Here is a 19292-nt window from a genome sequence, read left to right as displayed (position 1 = left end):
GCTTAATGCTTTTTCAAACACGGTCTACACCTCTCAGGTGCCGAGTTACAGGACGGTGAAAACAGTGAGTTTGTGTTAGACGCTAATCGTGCTGGGATTTATGCTCTAGGCTGGGAGCGCAAGCTTATTGCTTTTTCAAACACGGTCTACACCTCTCAGGTGCCGAGTTACAGGACGGTGAAAACAGTGAGTTTGTGTTAGACGCGAATCGTGCTCTGATTCATGCTCTAGGCTGGGAGCGCAAGCTTATTGCTTTTTCAAACACGGTCTACACCTCTCAGGTGCCGAGTTACAGGACGGTGAAAACAGTGAGTTTGTGTTAGACGCGAATCGTGCTCTGATTCATGCTCTAGGCTGGGAGCGAAAGCTTATTGCTTTTTCAAACACGGTCTACACCTCTCAGGTGCCGAGTTACAGGACGGTGAAAACAGTGAGTTTGTGTTAGACGCGAATCGTGCTGGGATTTATGCTCTAGGTTGGGAGCGCAAGCTTATTGCTTTTTCAAACACGGTCTACACCTCTCAGGTGCCGAGTTACAGGACGGTGAAAACAGTGAGTATGTGTTAGACGCGAATTGTGCTCTGATTCATGCTCTAGGCTGGGAGCGCAAGCTTATTGCTTTTTCAAACACGGTCTACACCTCTCAGGTGCCGAGTTACAGGACGGTGAAAACAGTGAGTTTGTGTTAGACGCGAATCGTGCTGGGATTTATGCTCTAGGCTGGGAGCGCAACCGTAATGCTTTTTCAAACACGGTCTACACCTTTCAGGTGCCGAGGTACAGGACGGTGAAAACAGTGAGTTTGTGTTAGACGCGAATCGTGCTCTGATTCATGCTCTAGGCTGGGAGCGCAAGCTTATTGCTTTTTCAAACACGGTCTACACCTCTCAGGTGCCGAGTTACAGGACGGTGAAAACAGTGAGTTTGTGTTAGACGCGAATCGTGCTGGGATTGATGATCTAGGCTGGGAGCGCAAGCTTATTGCTTTTTCAAACACGGTCTACACCTCTCAGGTGCCGAGTTACAGGACGGTGAAAACAGTGAGTATGTGTTAGACGCGAATTGTGCTCTGATTCATGCTCTAGGCTGGGAGCGCAAGCTTATTGCTTTTTCAAACACGGTCTACACCTCTCAGGTGCCGAGTTACAGGACGGTGAAAACAGTGAGTTTGTGTTAGACGCGAATCGTGCTGGGATTTATGCTCTAGGCTGGGATCGCAACCGTAATGCTTTTTCAAACACGGTCTACACCTTTCAGGTGCCGAGTTACAGGACGGTGAAAAGAGTGAGTTTGTGTTAGACGCGAATCGTGCTCTGATTCATGCTCTAGGCTGGGAGCGAAAGCTTATTGCTTTTTCAAACACGGTCTACACCTCTCAGGTGCCGAGTTACAGGACGGTGAACACAATTAGTTTGTGTTAGACGCGAATCGTGCTCTGATTCATGCTCTAGGCTGGGAGCGCAAGCTTATTGCTTTTTCAAACACGGTCTACACCTCTCAGGTGCCGAGTTACAGGACGGTGAAAACAGTGAGTTTGTGTTAGACGCGAATCGTGCTGGGATTTATGCTCTAGGCTGGGAGCGCAACCGTAATGCTTTTTCAAACACGGTCTACACCTTTCAGGTGCCGAGGTACAGGACGGTGAAAACAGTGAGTTTGTGTTAGACGCGAATCGTGCTCTGATTCATGCTCTAGGCTGGGAGCGCAAGCTTATTGCTTTTTCAAACACGGTCTACACCTCTCAGGTGCCGAGTTACAGGACGGTGAAAACAGTGAGTTTGTGTTAGACGCGAATCGTGCTGGGATTGATGATCTAGGCTGGGAGCGCAAGCTTATTGCTTTTTCAAACACGGTCTACACCTCTCAGGTGCCGAGTTACAGGACGGTGAAAACAGTGAGTATGTGTTAGACGCGAATTGTGCTCTGATTCATGCTCTAGGCTGGGAGCGCAAGCTTATTGCTTTTTCAAACACGGTCTACACCTCTCAGGTGCCGAGTTACAGGACGGTGAAAACAGTGAGTTTGTGTTAGACGTGAATCGTGCTCTGATTCATGCTCTAGGCTGGGAGCGCAACCGTAATGCTTTTTCAAACACGGTCTACACCTTTCAGGTGCCGAGGTACAGGACGGTGAAAACAGTGAGTTTGTGTTAGACGCGAATCGTGCTCTGATTCATGCTCTAGGCTGGGAGCGCAAGCTTATTGCTTTTTCAAACACGGTCTACACCTCTCAGGTGCCGAGTTACAGGACGGTGAAAACAGTGAGTTTGTGTTAGACGCGAATCGTGCTCTGATTCATGCTCTAGGCTGGGAGCGAAAGCTTATTGCTTTTTCAAACACGGTCTACACCTCTCAGGTGCCGAGTTACAGGACGGTGAAAACAGTGAGTTTGTGTTAGACGCGAATCGTGCTCTGATTCATGCTCTAGGTTGGGAGCGCAAGCTTATTGCTTTTTCAAACACGGTCTACACCTCTCAGGTGCCGAGGTACAGGACGGTGAAAACAGTGAGTTTGTGTTAGACGCGAATCGTGCTGGGATTTATGCTCTAGGCTGGGAGCGCAACCGTAATGCTTTTTCAAACACGGTCTACACCTTTCAGGTGCCGAGGTACAGGACGGTGAAAACAGTGAGTTTGTGTTAGACGCGAATCGTGCTGGGATTTATGCTCTAGGCTGGGAGCGCAACCGTAATGCTTTTTCAAACACGGTCTAGACCTTTCAGGTGCCGAGGTACAGGACGGTGAAAACAGTGAGTTTGTGTTAGACGCGAATCGTGCTCTGATTCATGCTTTAGGCTGGGAGCGCAAGCTTATTGCTTTTTCAAACACGGTCTACACCTCTCACGTGCCGAGTTACAGGACGGTGAAAACAGAGTATGTGTTAGACGCGAATTGTGCTCTGATTCATGCTCTAGGCTGGGAGCGCAAGCTTATTGCTTTTTCAAACACGGTCTACACCTCTCACGTGCCGAGTTACAGGACGGTGAAAACAGTGAGTTTGTGTTAGACGCGAATCGTGCTGGGATTTATGCTCTAGGCTGGGAGCGCAACCGTAATGCTTTTTCAAACACGGTCTACACCTTTCAGGTGACGAGGTACAGGACGGTGAAAACAGTGAGTTTGTGTTAGACGCGAATCGTGCTGGGATTGATGCTTTAGGCTTGGAGCGCAAGCGTAATGCTTTTTCAAACACGGTCTACACCTCTCAGGTGCCGAGGTACAGGACGGTGAAAACAGTGAGTTTGTGTTAGACGCGAATCGTGCTCTGATTCATGCTCTAGGCTGGGAGCGCAACCGTAATGCTTTTTCAAACACGGTCTACACCTTTCAGGTGCCGAGGTACAGGACGGTGAAAACAGTGAGTTTGTGTTAGACGCGAATCATGCTCTGATTCATGCTCTAGGTTGGGAGCGCAAGCTTATTGCTTTTTCAAACACGGTCTACACCTCTCAGGTGCCGAGTTACAGGACGGTGAAAACAGAGTATGTGTTAGACGCGAATTGTGCTCTGATTCATGCTCTAGGCTGGGAGCGCAAGCTTATTGCTTTTTCAAACACGGTCAACACCTCTCACGTGCCGAGTTACAGGACGGTGAAAACAGTGAGTTTGTGTTAGACGCGAATCGTGCTGGGATTTATGCTCTAGGCTGGGAGCGCAACCGTAATGCTTTTTCAAACACGGTCTACACCTTTCAGGTGCCGAGGTACAGGACGGTGAAAACAGTGAGTTTGTGTTAGACGCGAATCGTGCTCTGATTCATGCTCTAGGCTGGGAGCGCAAGCTTATTGCTTTTTCAAACACGGTCTACACCTCTCAGGTGCCGAGGTACAGGACGGTGAAAACAGTGAGTTTGTGTTAGACGCGAATCGTGCTCTGATTCATGCTCTAGGCTGGGAGCGCAAGCTTATTGCTTTTTCAAACACGGTCTACGCCTCTCAGGTGCCGAGTTACAGGACGGTGAAAACAGTGAGTTTGTGTTAGACGCGAATCGTGCTCTGATTCATGCTCTAGGCTGGGAGCGCAAGCTTATTGCTTTTTCAAACACGGTCTACACCTCTCAGGTGCCGAGTTACAGGACGGTGAAAACAGTGAGTTTGTGTTAGACGCGAATCGTGCTGGGATTGATGATCTAGGCTGGGAGCGCAAGCTTATTGCTTTTTCAAACACGGTCTACACCTCTCAGGTGCCGAGGTACAGGACGGTGAAAACAGTGAGTTTGTGTTAGACGCGAATCGTGCTCTGATTCATGCTCTAGGCTGGGAGCGCAAGCTTATTGCTTTTTCAAACACGGTCTACGCCTCTCAGGTGCCGAGTTACAGGACGGTGAAAACAGTGAGTTTGTGTTAGACGCGAATCGTGCTCTGATTCATGCTCTAGGCTGGGAGCGCAACCGTAATGCTTTTTCAAACACGGTCTACACCTTTCAGGTGCCGAGGTACAGGACGGTGAAAACAGTGAGTTTGTGTTAGACGCGAATCGTGCTCTGATTCATGCTCTAGGCTGGGAGCGCAAGCTTATTGCTTTTTCAAACACGGTCTACACCTCTCAGGTGCCGAGTTACAGGACGGTGAAAACAGTGAGTTTGTGTTAGACGCGAATCGTGCTCTGATTCATGCTCTAGGCTGGGAGCGCAAGCTTATTGCTTTTTCAAACACGGTCTACACCTCTCAGGTGCCGAGTTACAGGACGGTGAAAACAGTGAGTTTGTGTTAGACGCGAATCGTGCTGGGATTTATGCTCTAGGCTGGGAGCGCAACCGTAATGCTTTTTCAAACACGGTCTACACCTTTCAGGTGCCGAGGTACAGGACGGTGAAAACAGTGAGTTTGTGTTAGACGCGAATCGTGCTCTGATTCATGCTCTAGGCTGGGAGCGCAAGCTTATTGCTTTTTCAAACACGGTCTACACCTCTCAGGTGCCGAGGTACAGGACGGTGAAAACAGTGAGTTTGTGTTAGACGCGAATCGTGCTGGGATTTATGCTCTAGGCTGGGAGCGCAACCGTAATGCTTTTTCAAACACGGTCTACACCTCTCAGGTGCCGAGGTACAGGACGGTGAAAACAGTGAGTTTGTGTTAGACGCGAATCGTGCTGGGATTTATGCTCTAGGCTGGGATCGCAACCGTAATGCTTTTTCAAACACGGTCTACACCTTTCAGGTGCCGAGTTACAGGACGGTGAAAAGAGTGAGTTTGTGTTAGACGCGAATCGTGCTCTGATTCATGCTCTAGGCTGGGAGCGAAAGCTTATTGCTTTTTCAAACACGGTCTACACCTCTCAGGTGCCGAGTTACAGGACGGTGAACACAATTAGTTTGTGTTAGACGCGAATCGTGCTCTGATTCATGCTCTAGGCTGGGAGCGCAAGCTTATTGCTTTTTCAAACACGGTCTACACCTCTCAGGTGCCGAGTTACAGGACGGTGAAAACAGTGAGTTTGTGTTAGACGCGAATCGTGCTGGGATTTATGCTCTAGGCTGGGAGCGCAACCGTAATGCTTTTTCAAACACGGTCTACACCTTTCAGGTGCCGAGGTACAGGACGGTGAAAACAGTGAGTTTGTGTTAGACGCGAATCGTGCTCTGATTCATGCTCTAGGCTGGGAGCGCAAGCTTATTGCTTTTTCAAACACGGTCTACACCTCTCAGGTGCCGAGTTACAGGACGGTGAAAACAGTGAGTTTGTGTTAGACGCGAATCGTGCTGGGATTGATGATCTAGGCTGGGAGCGCAAGCTTATTGCTTTTTCAAACACGGTCTACACCTCTCAGGTGCCGAGTTACAGGACGGTGAAAACAGTGAGTATGTGTTAGACGCGAATTGTGCTCTGATTCATGCTCTAGGCTGGGAGCGCAAGCTTATTGCTTTTTCAAACACGGTCTACACCTCTCAGGTGCCGAGTTACAGGACGGTGAAAACAGTGAGTTTGTGTTAGACGTGAATCGTGCTCTGATTCATGCTCTAGGCTGGGAGCGCAACCGTAATGCTTTTTCAAACACGGTCTACACCTTTCAGGTGCCGAGGTACAGGACGGTGAAAACAGTGAGTTTGTGTTAGACGCGAATCGTGCTCTGATTCATGCTCTAGGCTGGGAGCGCAAGCTTATTGCTTTTTCAAACACGGTCTACACCTCTCAGGTGCCGAGTTACAGGACGGTGAAAACAGTGAGTTTGTGTTAGACGCGAATCGTGCTCTGATTCATGCTCTAGGCTGGGAGCGAAAGCTTATTGCTTTTTCAAACACGGTCTACACCTCTCAGGTGCCGAGTTACAGGACGGTGAAAACAGTGAGTTTGTGTTAGACGCGAATCGTGCTCTGATTCATGCTCTAGGTTGGGAGCGCAAGCTTATTGCTTTTTCAAACACGGTCTACACCTCTCAGGTGCCGAGGTACAGGACGGTGAAAACAGTGAGTTTGTGTTAGACGCGAATCGTGCTGGGATTTATGCTCTAGGCTGGGAGCGCAACCGTAATGCTTTTTCAAACACGGTCTACACCTTTCAGGTGCCGAGGTACAGGACGGTGAAAACAGTGAGTTTGTGTTAGACGCGAATCGTGCTGGGATTTATGCTCTAGGCTGGGAGCGCAACCGTAATGCTTTTTCAAACACGGTCTAGACCTTTCAGGTGCCGAGGTACAGGACGGTGAAAACAGTGAGTTTGTGTTAGACGCGAATCGTGCTCTGATTCATGCTTTAGGCTGGGAGCGCAAGCTTATTGCTTTTTCAAACACGGTCTACACCTCTCACGTGCCGAGTTACAGGACGGTGAAAACAGAGTATGTGTTAGACGCGAATTGTGCTCTGATTCATGCTCTAGGCTGGGAGCGCAAGCTTATTGCTTTTTCAAACACGGTCTACACCTCTCACGTGCCGAGTTACAGGACGGTGAAAACAGTGAGTTTGTGTTAGACGCGAATCGTGCTGGGATTTATGCTCTAGGCTGGGAGCGCAACCGTAATGCTTTTTCAAACACGGTCTACACCTTTCAGGTGACGAGGTACAGGACGGTGAAAACAGTGAGTTTGTGTTAGACGCGAATCGTGCTGGGATTGATGCTTTAGGCTTGGAGCGCAAGCGTAATGCTTTTTCAAACACGGTCTACACCTCTCAGGTGCCGAGGTACAGGACGGTGAAAACAGTGAGTTTGTGTTAGACGCGAATCGTGCTCTGATTCATGCTCTAGGCTGGGAGCGCAACCGTAATGCTTTTTCAAACACGGTCTACACCTTTCAGGTGCCGAGGTACAGGACGGTGAAAACAGTGAGTTTGTGTTAGACGCGAATCATGCTCTGATTCATGCTCTAGGTTGGGAGCGCAAGCTTATTGCTTTTTCAAACACGGTCTACACCTCTCAGGTGCCGAGTTACAGGACGGTGAAAACAGAGTATGTGTTAGACGCGAATTGTGCTCTGATTCATGCTCTAGGCTGGGAGCGCAAGCTTATTGCTTTTTCAAACACGGTCAACACCTCTCACGTGCCGAGTTACAGGACGGTGAAAACAGTGAGTTTGTGTTAGACGCGAATCGTGCTGGGATTTATGCTCTAGGCTGGGAGCGCAAGCTTATTGCTTTTTCAAACACGGTCTACACCTCTCAGGTGCCGAGTTACAGGACGGTGAAAACAGTGAGTTTGTGTTAGACGCGAATCGTGCTGGGATTGATGATCTAGGCTGGGAGCGCAAGCTTATTGCTTTTTCAAACACGGTCTACACCTCTCAGGTGCCGAGGTACAGGACGGTGAAAACAGTGAGTTTGTGTTAGACGCGAATCGTGCTCTGATTCATGCTCTAGGCTGGGAGCGCAAGCTTATTGCTTTTTCAAACACGGTCTACGCCTCTCAGGTGCCGAGTTACAGGACGGTGAAAACAGTGAGTTTGTGTTAGACGCGAATCGTGCTCTGATTCATGCTCTAGGCTGGGAGCGCAACCGTAATGCTTTTTCAAACACGGTCTACACCTTTCAGGTGCCGAGGTACAGGACGGTGAAAACAGTGAGTTTGTGTTAGACGCGAATCGTGCTCTGATTCATGCTCTAGGCTGGGAGCGCAAGCTTATTGCTTTTTCAAACACGGTCTACACCTCTCAGGTGCCGAGTTACAGGACGGTGAAAACAGTGAGTTTGTGTTAGACGCGAATCGTGCTCTGATTCATGCTCTAGGCTGGGAGCGCAAGCTTATTGCTTTTTCAAACACGGTCTACACCTCTCACGTGCCGAGTTACAGGACGGTGAAAACAGTGAGTTTGTGTTAGACGCGAATCGTGCTGGGATTTATGCTCTAGGCTGGGAGCGCAACCGTAATGCTTTTTCAAACACGGTCTACACCTTTCAGGTGCCGAGGTACAGGACGGTGAAAACAGTGAGTTTGTGTTAGACGCGAATCGTGCTCTGATTCATGCTCTAGGCTGGGAGCGCAAGCTTATTGCTTTTTCAAACACGGTCTACACCTCTCAGGTGCCGAGGTACAGGACGGTGAAAACAGTGAGTTTGTGTTAGACGCGAATCGTGCTGGGATTTATGCTCTAGGCTGGGAGCGCAACCGTAATGCTTTTTCAAACACGGTCTACACCTCTCAGGTGCCGAGGTACAGGACGGTGAAAACAGTGAGTTTGTGTTAGACGCGAATCGTGCTCTGATTCATGCTCTAGGCTGGGAGCGCAACCGTAATGCTTTTTCAAACACGGTCTACACCTTTCAGGTGCCGAGGTACAGGACGGTGAAAACAGTGAGTTTGTGTTAGACGCGAATCATGCTCTGATTCATGCTCTAGGTTGGGAGCGCAAGCTTATTGCTTTTTCAAACACGGTCTACACCTTTCAGGTGACGAGGTACAGGACGGTGAAAACAGTGAGTTTGTGTTAGACGCGAATCGTGCTCTGATTCATGCTCTAGGCTGGGAGCGCAAGCTTATTGCTTTTTCAAACACGGTCTACACCTCTCAGGTGCCGAGTTACAGGACGTTGAAAACAGTGAGTTTGTGTTAGACGCGAATCGTGCTGGGATTGATGCTTTAGGCTGGGAGCGCAAGCGTAATGCTTTTTCAAACACGGTCTACACCTCTCAGGTGCCGAGTTACAGGACGGTGAAAACAGTGAGTTTGTGTTAGACGCGAATCGTGCTCTGATTCATGCTCTAGGCTGGGAGCGCAAGCTTATTGCTTTTTCAAACACGGTCTACACCTCTCAGGTGCCGAGTTACAGAACGGTGAAAACAGTGAGTTTGTGTTAGACGCGAATCGTGCTCTGATTCATGCTCTAGGCTGGGAGCGCAAGCTTATTGCTTTTTCAAACACGGTCTACACCTCTCAGGTGCCGAGTTACAGAACGGTGAAAACAGTGAGTTTGTGTTAGACGCGAATCGTGCTCTGATTCATGCTCTAGGCTGGGAGCGCAAGCTTATTGCTTTTTCAAACACGGTCTACACCTCTCAGGTGCCGAGTTACAGGACGGTGAAAACAGTGAGTTTGTGTTAGACGCGAATCGTGCTCTGATTCATGCTCTAGGCTGGGAGCGCAAGCTTATTGCTTTTTCAAACACGGTCTACGCCTCTCAGGTGCCGAGTTACACGACGGTGAAAACAGTGAGTTTGTGTTAGACGCGAATCGTGCTGGGATTTATGCTCTAGGCTGGGAGCGCAACCGTAATGCTTTTTCAAACACGGTCTACACCTCTCAGGTGCCGAGTTACAGGACGGTGAAAACAGTGAGTTTGTGTTAGACGCGAATCGTGCTCTGATTCATGCTCTAGGCTGGGAGCGCAAGCTTATTGCTTTTTCAAACACGGTCTACGCCTCTCAGGTGCCGAGTTACAGGACGGTGAAAACAGTGAGTTTGTGTTAGACGCGAATCGTGCTGGGATTTATGCTCTAGGCTGGGAGCGCAACCGTAATGCTTTTTCAAACACGGTCTACACCTTTCAGGTGCCGAGGTACAGGACGGTGAAAACAGTGAGTTTGTGTTAGACGCGAATCATGCTCTGATTCATGCTCTAGGTTGGGAGCGCAAGCTTATTGCTTTTTCAAACACGGTCTACACCTCTCAGGTGCCGAGTTACAGGACGGTGAAAACAGAGTATGTGTTAGACGCGAATTGTGCTCTGATTCATGCTCTAGGCTGGGAGCGCAAGCTTATTGCTTTTTCAAACACGGTCAACACCTCTCACGTGCCGAGTTACAGGACGGTGAAAACAGTGAGTTTGTGTTAGACGCGAATCGTGCTGGGATTTATGCTCTAGGCTGGGAGCGCAACCGTAATGCTTTTTCAAACACGGTCTACACCTTTCAGGTGCCGAGGTACAGGACGGTGAAAACAGTGAGTTTGTGTTAGACGCGAATCGTGCTCTGATTCATGCTCTAGGCTGGGAGCGAAAGCTTATTGCTTTTTCAAACACGGTCTACACCTCTCAGGTGCCGAGTTACAGGACGGTGAAAACAGTGAGTTTGTGTTAGACGCGAATCGTGCTGGGATTTATGCTCTAGGTTGGGAGCGCAAGCTTATTGCTTTTTCAAACACGGTCTACACCTCTCAGGTGCCGAGTTACAGGACGGTGAAAACAGTGAGTATGTGTTAGACGCGAATTGTGCTCTGATTCATGCTCTAGGCTGGGAGCGCAAGCTTATTGCTTTTTCAAACACGGTCTACACCTCTCAGGTGCCGAGTTACAGGACGGTGAAAACAGTGAGTTTGTGTTAGACGCGAATCGTGCTGGGATTTATGCTCTAGGCTGGGAGCGCAACCGTAATGCTTTTTCAAACACGGTCTACACCTTTCAGGTGCCGAGGTACAGGACGGTGAAAACAGTGAGTTTGTGTTAGACGCGAATCGTGCTCTGATTCATGCTCTAGGCTGGGAGCGCAAGCTTATTGCTTTTTCAAACACGGTCTACACCTCTCAGGTGCCGAGTTACAGGACGGTGAAAACAGTGAGTTTGTGTTAGACGCGAATCGTGCTGGGATTGATGATCTAGGCTGGGAGCGCAAGCTTATTGCTTTTTCAAACACGGTCTACACCTCTCAGGTGCCGAGTTACAGGACGGTGAAAACAGTGAGTATGTGTTAGACGCGAATTGTGCTCTGATTCATGCTCTAGGCTGGGAGCGCAAGCTTATTGCTTTTTCAAACACGGTCTACACCTCTCAGGTGCCGAGTTACAGGACGGTGAAAACAGTGAGTATGTGTTAGACGCGAATTGTGCTGGGATTTATGCTCTAGGCTGGGAGCGCAACCGTAATGCTTTTTCAAACACGGTCTACACCTTTCAGGTGCCGAGGTACAGGACGGTGAAAACAGTGAGTTTGTGTTAGACGCGAATCGTGCTCTGATTCATGCTTTAGGCTGGGAGCGCAAGCTTATTGCTTTTTCAAACACGGTCTACACCTCTCACGTGCCGAGTTACAGGACGGTGAAAACAGAGTATGTGTTAGACGCGAATTGTGCTCTGATTCATGCTCTAGGCTGGGAGCGCAAGCTTATTGCTTTTTCAAACACGGTCTACACCTCTCACGTGCCGAGTTACAGGACGGTGAAAACAGTGAGTTTGTGTTAGACGCGAATCGTGCTGGGATTTATGCTCTAGGCTGGGAGCGCAACCGTAATGCTTTTTCAAACACGGTCTACACCTTTCAGGTGACGAGGTACAGGACGGTGAAAACAGTGAGTTTGTGTTAGACGCGAATCGTGCTGGGATTGATGCTTTAGGCTTGGAGCGCAAGCGTAATGCTTTTTCAAACACGGTCTACACCTCTCAGGTGCCGAGGTACAGGACGGTGAAAACAGTGAGTTTGTGTTAGACGCGAATCGTGCTCTGATTCATGCTCTAGGCTGGGAGCGCAACCGTAATGCTTTTTCAAACACGGTCTACACCTTTCAGGTGCCGAGGTACAGGACGGTGAAAACAGTGAGTTTGTGTTAGACGCGAATCATGCTCTGATTCATGCTCTAGGTTGGGAGCGCAAGCTTATTGCTTTTTCAAACACGGTCTACACCTCTCAGGTGCCGAGTTACAGGACGGTGAAAACAGAGTATGTGTTAGACGCGAATTGTGCTCTGATTCATGCTCTAGGCTGGGAGCGCAAGCTTATTGCTTTTTCAAACACGGTCAACACCTCTCACGTGCCGAGTTACAGGACGGTGAAAACAGTGAGTTTGTGTTAGACGCGAATCGTGCTGGGATTTATGCTCTAGGCTGGGAGCGCAACCGTAATGCTTTTTCAAACACGGTCTACACCTTTCAGGTGCCGAGGTACAGGACGGTGAAAACAGTGAGTTTGTGTTAGACGCGAATCGTGCTCTGATTCATGCTCTAGGCTGGGAGCGCAAGCTTATTGCTTTTTCAAACACGGTCTACACCTCTCAGGTGCCGAGGTACAGGACGGTGAAAACAGTGAGTTTGTGTTAGACGCGAATCGTGCTCTGATTCATGCTCTAGGCTGGGAGCGCAAGCTTATTGCTTTTTCAAACACGGTCTACGCCTCTCAGGTGCCGAGTTACAGGACGGTGAAAACAGTGAGTTTGTGTTAGACGCGAATCGTGCTCTGATTCATGCTCTAGGCTGGGAGCGCAAGCTTATTGCTTTTTCAAACACGGTCTACACCTCTCAGGTGCCGAGTTACAGGACGGTGAAAACAGTGAGTTTGTGTTAGACGCGAATCGTGCTGGGATTGATGATCTAGGCTGGGAGCGCAAGCTTATTGCTTTTTCAAACACGGTCTACACCTCTCAGGTGCCGAGGTACAGGACGGTGAAAACAGTGAGTTTGTGTTAGACGCGAATCGTGCTCTGATTCATGCTCTAGGCTGGGAGCGCAAGCTTATTGCTTTTTCAAACACGGTCTACGCCTCTCAGGTGCCGAGTTACAGGACGGTGAAAACAGTGAGTTTGTGTTAGACGCGAATCGTGCTCTGATTCATGCTCTAGGCTGGGAGCGCAAGCTTATTGCTTTTTCAAACACGGTCTACACCTCTCAGGTGCCGAGTTACAGGACGGTGAAAACAGTGAGTTTGTGTTAGACGCGAATCGTGCTGGGATTGATGATCTAGGCTGGGAGCGCAAGCTTATTGCTTTTTCAAACACGGTCTACACCTCTCAGGTGCCGAGTTACAGGACGGTGAAAACAGTGAGTATGTGTTAGACGCGAATTGTGCTCTGATTCATGCTCTAGGCTGGGAGCGCAAGCTTATTGCTTTTTCAAACACGGTCTACACCTCTCAGGTGCCGAGTTACAGGACGGTGAAAACAGTGAGTTTGTGTTAGACGTGAATCGTGCTCTGATTCATGCTCTAGGCTGGGAGCGCAACCGTAATGCTTTTTCAAACACGGTCTACACCTTTCAGGTGCCGAGGTACAGGACGGTGAAAACAGTGAGTTTGTGTTAGACGCGAATCGTGCTCTGATTCATGCTCTAGGCTGGGAGCGCAAGCTTATTGCTTTTTCAAACACGGTCTACACCTCTCAGGTGCCGAGTTACAGGACGGTGAAAACAGTGAGTTTGTGTTAGACGTGAATCGTGCTCTGATTCATGCTCTAGGCTGGGAGCGCAACCGTAATGCTTTTTCAAACACGGTCTACACCTTTCAGGTGCCGAGGTACAGGACGGTGAAAACAGTGAGTTTGTGTTAGACGCGAATCGTGCTCTGATTCATGCTCTAGGCTGGGAGCGCAAGCTTATTGCTTTTTCAAACACGGTCTACACCTCTCAGGTGCCGAGTTACAGGACGGTGAAAACAGTGAGTTTGTGTTAGACGCGAATCGTGCTCTGATTCATGCTCTAGGCTGGGAGCGAAAGCTTATTGCTTTTTCAAACACGGTCTACACCTCTCAGGTGCCGAGTTACAGGACGGTGAAAACAGTGAGTTTGTGTTAGACGCGAATCGTGCTCTGATTCATGCTCTAGGTTGGGAGCGCAAGCTTATTGCTTTTTCAAACACGGTCTACACCTCTCAGGTGCCGAGGTACAGGACGGTGAAAACAGTGAGTTTGTGTTAGACGCGAATCGTGCTGGGATTTATGCTCTAGGCTGGGAGCGCAACCGTAATGCTTTTTCAAACACGGTCTACACCTTTCAGGTGCCGAGGTACAGGACGGTGAAAACAGTGAGTTTGTGTTAGACGCGAATCGTGCTCTGATTCATGCTCTAGGCTGGGAGCGCAAGCTTATTGCTTTTTCAAACACGGTCTACACCTCTCAGGTGCCGAGTTACAGGACGGTGAAAACAGTGAGTTTGTGTTAGACGCTAATCGTGCTGGGATTGATGATCTAGGCTGGGAGCGCAAGCTTATTGCTTTTTCAAACACGGTCTACACCTCTCAGGTGCCGAGTTACAGGACGGTGAAAACAGTGAGTATGTGTTAGACGCGAATTGTGCTCTGATTCATGCTCTAGGCTGGGAGCGCAAGCTTATTGCTTTTTCAAACACGGTCTACACCTCTCAGGTGCCGAGTTACAGGACGGTGAAAACAGTGAGTTTGTGTTAGACGCGAATCGTGCTGGGATTTATGCTCTAGGCTGGGAGCGCAACCGTAATGCTTTTTCAAACACGGTCTACACCTTTCAGGTGCCGAGGTACAGGACGGTGAAAACAGTGAGTTTGTGTTAGACGCGAATCGTGCTCTGATTCATGCTCTAGGCTGGGAGCGCAAGCTTATTGCTTTTTCAAACACGGTCTACACCTCTCAGGTGCCGAGTTACAGGACGGTGAAAACAGTGAGTTTGTGTTAGACGCGAATCGTGCTGGGATTGATGATCTAGGCTGGGAGCGCAAGCTTATTGCTTTTTCAAACACGGTCTACACCTCTCAGGTGCCGAGTTACAGGACGGTGAAAACAGTGAGTATGTGTTAGACGCGAATTGTGCTCTGATTCATGCTCTAGGCTGGGAGCGCAAGCTTATTGCTTTTTCAAACACGGTCTACACCTCTCAGGTGCCGAGTTACAGGACGGTGAAAACAGTGAGTTTGTGTTAGACGCGAATCGTGCTGGGATTTATGCTCTAGGCTGGGATCGCAACCGTAATGCTTTTTCAAACACGGTCTACACCTTTCAGGTGCCGAGTTACAGGACGGTGAAAAGAGTGAGTTTGTGTTAGACGCGAATCGTGCTCTGATTCATGCTCTAGGCTGGGAGCGAAAGCTTATTGCTTTTTCAAACACGGTCTACACCTCTCAGGTGCCGAGTTACAGGACGGTGAAAACAGTGAGTTTGTGTTAGACGCGAATCGTGCTCTGATTCATGCTCTAGGTTGGGAGCGCAAGCTTATTCCTTTTTCAAACACGGTCTACACCTCTCAGGTGCCGAGGTACAGGACGGTGAAAACAGTGAGTTTGTGTTAGACGCGAATCGTGCTGGGATTTATGCTCTAGGCTGGGAGCGCAACCGTAATGCTTTTTCAAACACGGTCTACACCTTTCAGGTGCCGAGGTACAGGACGGTGAAAACAGTGAGTTTGTGTTAGACGCGAATCGTGCTCTGATTCATGCTCTAGGCTGGGAGCGCAAGCTTATTGCTTTTTCAAACACGGTCTACACCTCTCAGGTGCCGAGTTACAGGACGGTGAAAACAGTGAGTTTGTGTTAGACGCGAATCGTGCTGGGATTGATGATCTAGGCTGGGAGCGCAAGCTTATTGCTTTTTCAAACACGGTCTACACCTCTCAGGTGCCGAGTTACAGGACGGTGAAAACAGTGAGTATGTGTTAGACGCGAATTGTGCTCTGATTCATGCTCTAGGCTGGGAGCGCAAGCTTATTGCTTTTTCAAACACGGTCTACACCTCTCAGGTGCCGAGTTACAGGACGGTGAAAACAGTGAGTTTGTGTTAGACGCGAATCGTGCTGGGATTTATGCTCTAGGCTGGGAGCGCAACCGTAATGCTTTTTCAAACACGGTCTACACCTTTCAGGTGCCGAGGTACAGGACGGTGAAAACAGTGAGTTTGTGTTAGACGCGAATCGTGCTCTGATTCATGCTCTAGGCTGGGAGCGCAAGCTTATTGCTTTTTCAAACACGGTCTACACCTCTCAGGTGCCGAGTTACAGGACGGTGAAAACAGTGAGTTTGTGTTAGACGCGAATCGTGCTCTGATTCATGCTCTAGGCCGGGAGCGCAAGCTTAATGCTTTTTCAAACACGGTCTACACCTCTCAGGTGCCGAGTTCTCTCGTTGCTCTCCCTAAGGAGGATTCATGCCAGCTCCCTCATTTGCATATTACCCACAGGAGCGTGCATGGCCAGGTGCGTCTACTTACTCAGTTTGTAGTTGCGCTCCCTAAGAAGGATTCATGTCAGCTCTTATTTGCATATTACCCAGAGGAGTGTGCATGGCCAGGTGCGTCTCCTTACTCAGATTGTAGTTGCTTTCGCTAAGGAGGATTCATGCCAGCTCCCTTATTTGCATATTACCCAGAGGAGCGTGCATGGCCAGGTGCGTCTACTTACTCAGTTTGTTGGTGCTCTCCCTAAGGAGGATTCATGCCAGCTCCTTCATTTGCATATTACCCAGAGGATCGTGCACGGCCAGGTGCGTCTACTTACTCAATTTGTAATTGCTCTCCCTAAGGAGGATTCATGCCAGCTCCCTTATTTGCATATTACCCAGAGGAGCGTGCATGGCCAGGTGCGTCTCCTCACTCAATTTGTACTTGCTCTCCCTAAGGAGGATTCATGCCAGTTCCCTTATTTGCATATTACCCAGAGGAGCGTGCATCGCCAGGTTCGTCTCCTTACTCAGTTTGTAGGTGCTCTCCCTAAGGAGGATTCATGCCAGCTCCCTCATTTGCATATTACCCAGAGGAGCGTGCATGGCCAGGTGCATCTACTTACTCAGTTTGTATTTGCTCTCCCTAAGGAGGATTCATGCCAGCTTCCTTATTTGCATATTACCCAGAGGAGCGTGCATGGCCAGGTGTGTCTCCTTACTCAGTTTGTAGTTGCTCTCCCTAAGTAGGATTCATGCCAGCTCCCTCATTTACATATTACCTAGAGGAGCTACCTGCGGGCACCGACAGCATGAAGCTGTCACGTCCAGACACAAGTTTTTACGTCCTCAGGGATTAAGGCCCACTTGGGCAGGATGTAAAAACACTATGTGCTTGTCATTAAGGGGTTAAGAATTAAATTATGCAAACTGAATAATACGAAATGTAACGATTGGCCAATTTTGCATCTTTCAAATAATGTGGAATATGATTTAGACCCGTTACCACTGAGAAACAAGGCAAGGTTCATCCATAGACTCATCACAACAGTTCTTTTGTTTTATTATATACGTTATTATTGTGATTTGCATTTGATCCGCGGACCTTACCCCGGCGATCAGCGAGAGGAGATAAAACATCTTCTCGGAGGCTTCCGCATTTGAATCCAGATGCGGTTATCCTCCATGGACCTTTCCGGCCTCTGCGCATGTGCCCGCCGGCAAAATGCTGGACACATTCGCTATGGTTGTGGATCGGCTGCAGTGATCTGCTGTCCAAATCCGCAGCTATGGTTGTGGTTTACACAGAGAGACGACAAGGAGCCGTTCGTGTTTAGCCCGTGTAAAGGACATCATCAGCCAACAAATGAGCCCCCCACCCATCCTTCCCCTCTGAAGGTAATATGGAGCTCACTAGCTCCACAAGACTAGATTGGAGCGGCTCCTCTCTTCAGTAGCTCCACTCTAGCCACTTCACTGATCTGCTGGCTAGAATGTATTGGCTGGTGGTAGGATCTCCCAGCAGCCAGTGCGCTGTGCGCTACGTGTGGAGACGCGGCCACCCGAGATTCGTGCGCTATGTGTGATGAGTATGTCACCTGAAATTTGCGCCACGCCACCTGACTTTTTTTTGCAGATTCGTGCGCTACGTGTGGAGACGCGGCCACCCGAGATTCGTGCGCTACGTGTGGAGACGCGGCCACCTGAGATTCGTGCGCTATGTGTGGAGACGCGGCCACCTGAGATTCGTGCGCTACGTGTGGTGAGTATGTCACCTGAGATTTGCACCACGCCACCTGATTTATTTTTGCAGATTCGTGCGCTACGTGTGGAGACGCGGCCTCCCGAGATTCGTGCGCTACATGTGGTGAGTACGTCACCTGAGATTTGCGCGACGCCACCTGACTTTTGTTGGCAGAATTGTGCGCTACGTGTGGAGACGCGGCCACCCAAGATTTGTGCGCCTTTTTGCAAACTTGCGTGTGGAGAGGATCCTGACGTTTGGACGCGTTTTGAGAAGAATTTCGCTTCGCTCGGACACCAGCTGACATAACTCGTTGAGGTAAGCTGCTGCATCTGCCAAAATTTTCATTGCGTGCATCTGCTCATATGTGCACATTTTGTGCCTAGTTGCAGGTTTTTGCTTGCATCTGCTCATATGTGCATATTTGCAGGTTTTCGCTTGCATCTGCTCATATGTGCATGTTTACATGTTTTCACTAGCATCTGCTCATATGTGCATATTTGGCGCATATTTGCAGGTTTTCACTTGCATCTGCTCATATGTTCATATATGTATATATATTACTGTGTGTGTATGTACGTACACGTACGTGTATGTACGTATATACGTGTATGTATGTACGTACGTGCGTGCACGTACGTGCGTGCGTGTACGTACGTGCACGTACGTGTATGTATGTACGTATGTGTGTACGTACGTACGCGTGTGTACGTACGTACGCGTGTGTACACGTATGTCGAATTTGGACAATAATTTGCTGTGTTAAAACTTCATCTTATAGGCCGGATAACAGATTACATAAAATTTTTGAATTTTTATTTTTTATTTGGCATTTTTGGATACACTAATAGCTTTTATTTATTTTCTAGCAAACGTACAGGTGCCATCACAATACTGTACCAAATTAGCACACAGCTAACAAAGCTTCGGAAAAACATACCAATTGTCCAAATGAGATGTCTGGATCTATTAAAGTTGTGGTGAAGAAAAGCAGGGACAGTATGTAGCTTATAGCGGTTTAGAGATTTATTAGCCACAAAGTACGCAAACCACCAGAATAAAGCAAACTTTTTTCCTTCTTCTTTACAGGTGAGCTGATAAGTTATTTCAAGATTACCACACTGCGTTTGCTCACAATCATTGTTGAAGCAGCAGAGAGACTGACGGTCCTTGATGTTGGCTCAGTAGGACGCTTTCAAGATGGGCATGTTTGCAAATCGAAGTGATTCTTACATTGTTTTTTCTGTGCCTTGTTGTACTTCGTTTAAGTGGTAAAAATGGGCAGTTAGAAGTTGTGTATATTAATTAAAATTAAGAATATTGACAACATTTTGAATAACTTGTAATTTTTTAACATTTGCAAATGTTATAT

The sequence above is a fragment of the Eleutherodactylus coqui genome, chromosome 2, assembly GCF_035609145.1.
Source record: "Eleutherodactylus coqui strain aEleCoq1 chromosome 2, aEleCoq1.hap1, whole genome shotgun sequence".
NCBI classification, from domain to species: Eukaryota; Metazoa; Chordata; class Amphibia; order Anura; family Eleutherodactylidae; genus Eleutherodactylus; species Eleutherodactylus coqui.
This window is presented reverse-complemented; position numbering follows the sequence as displayed.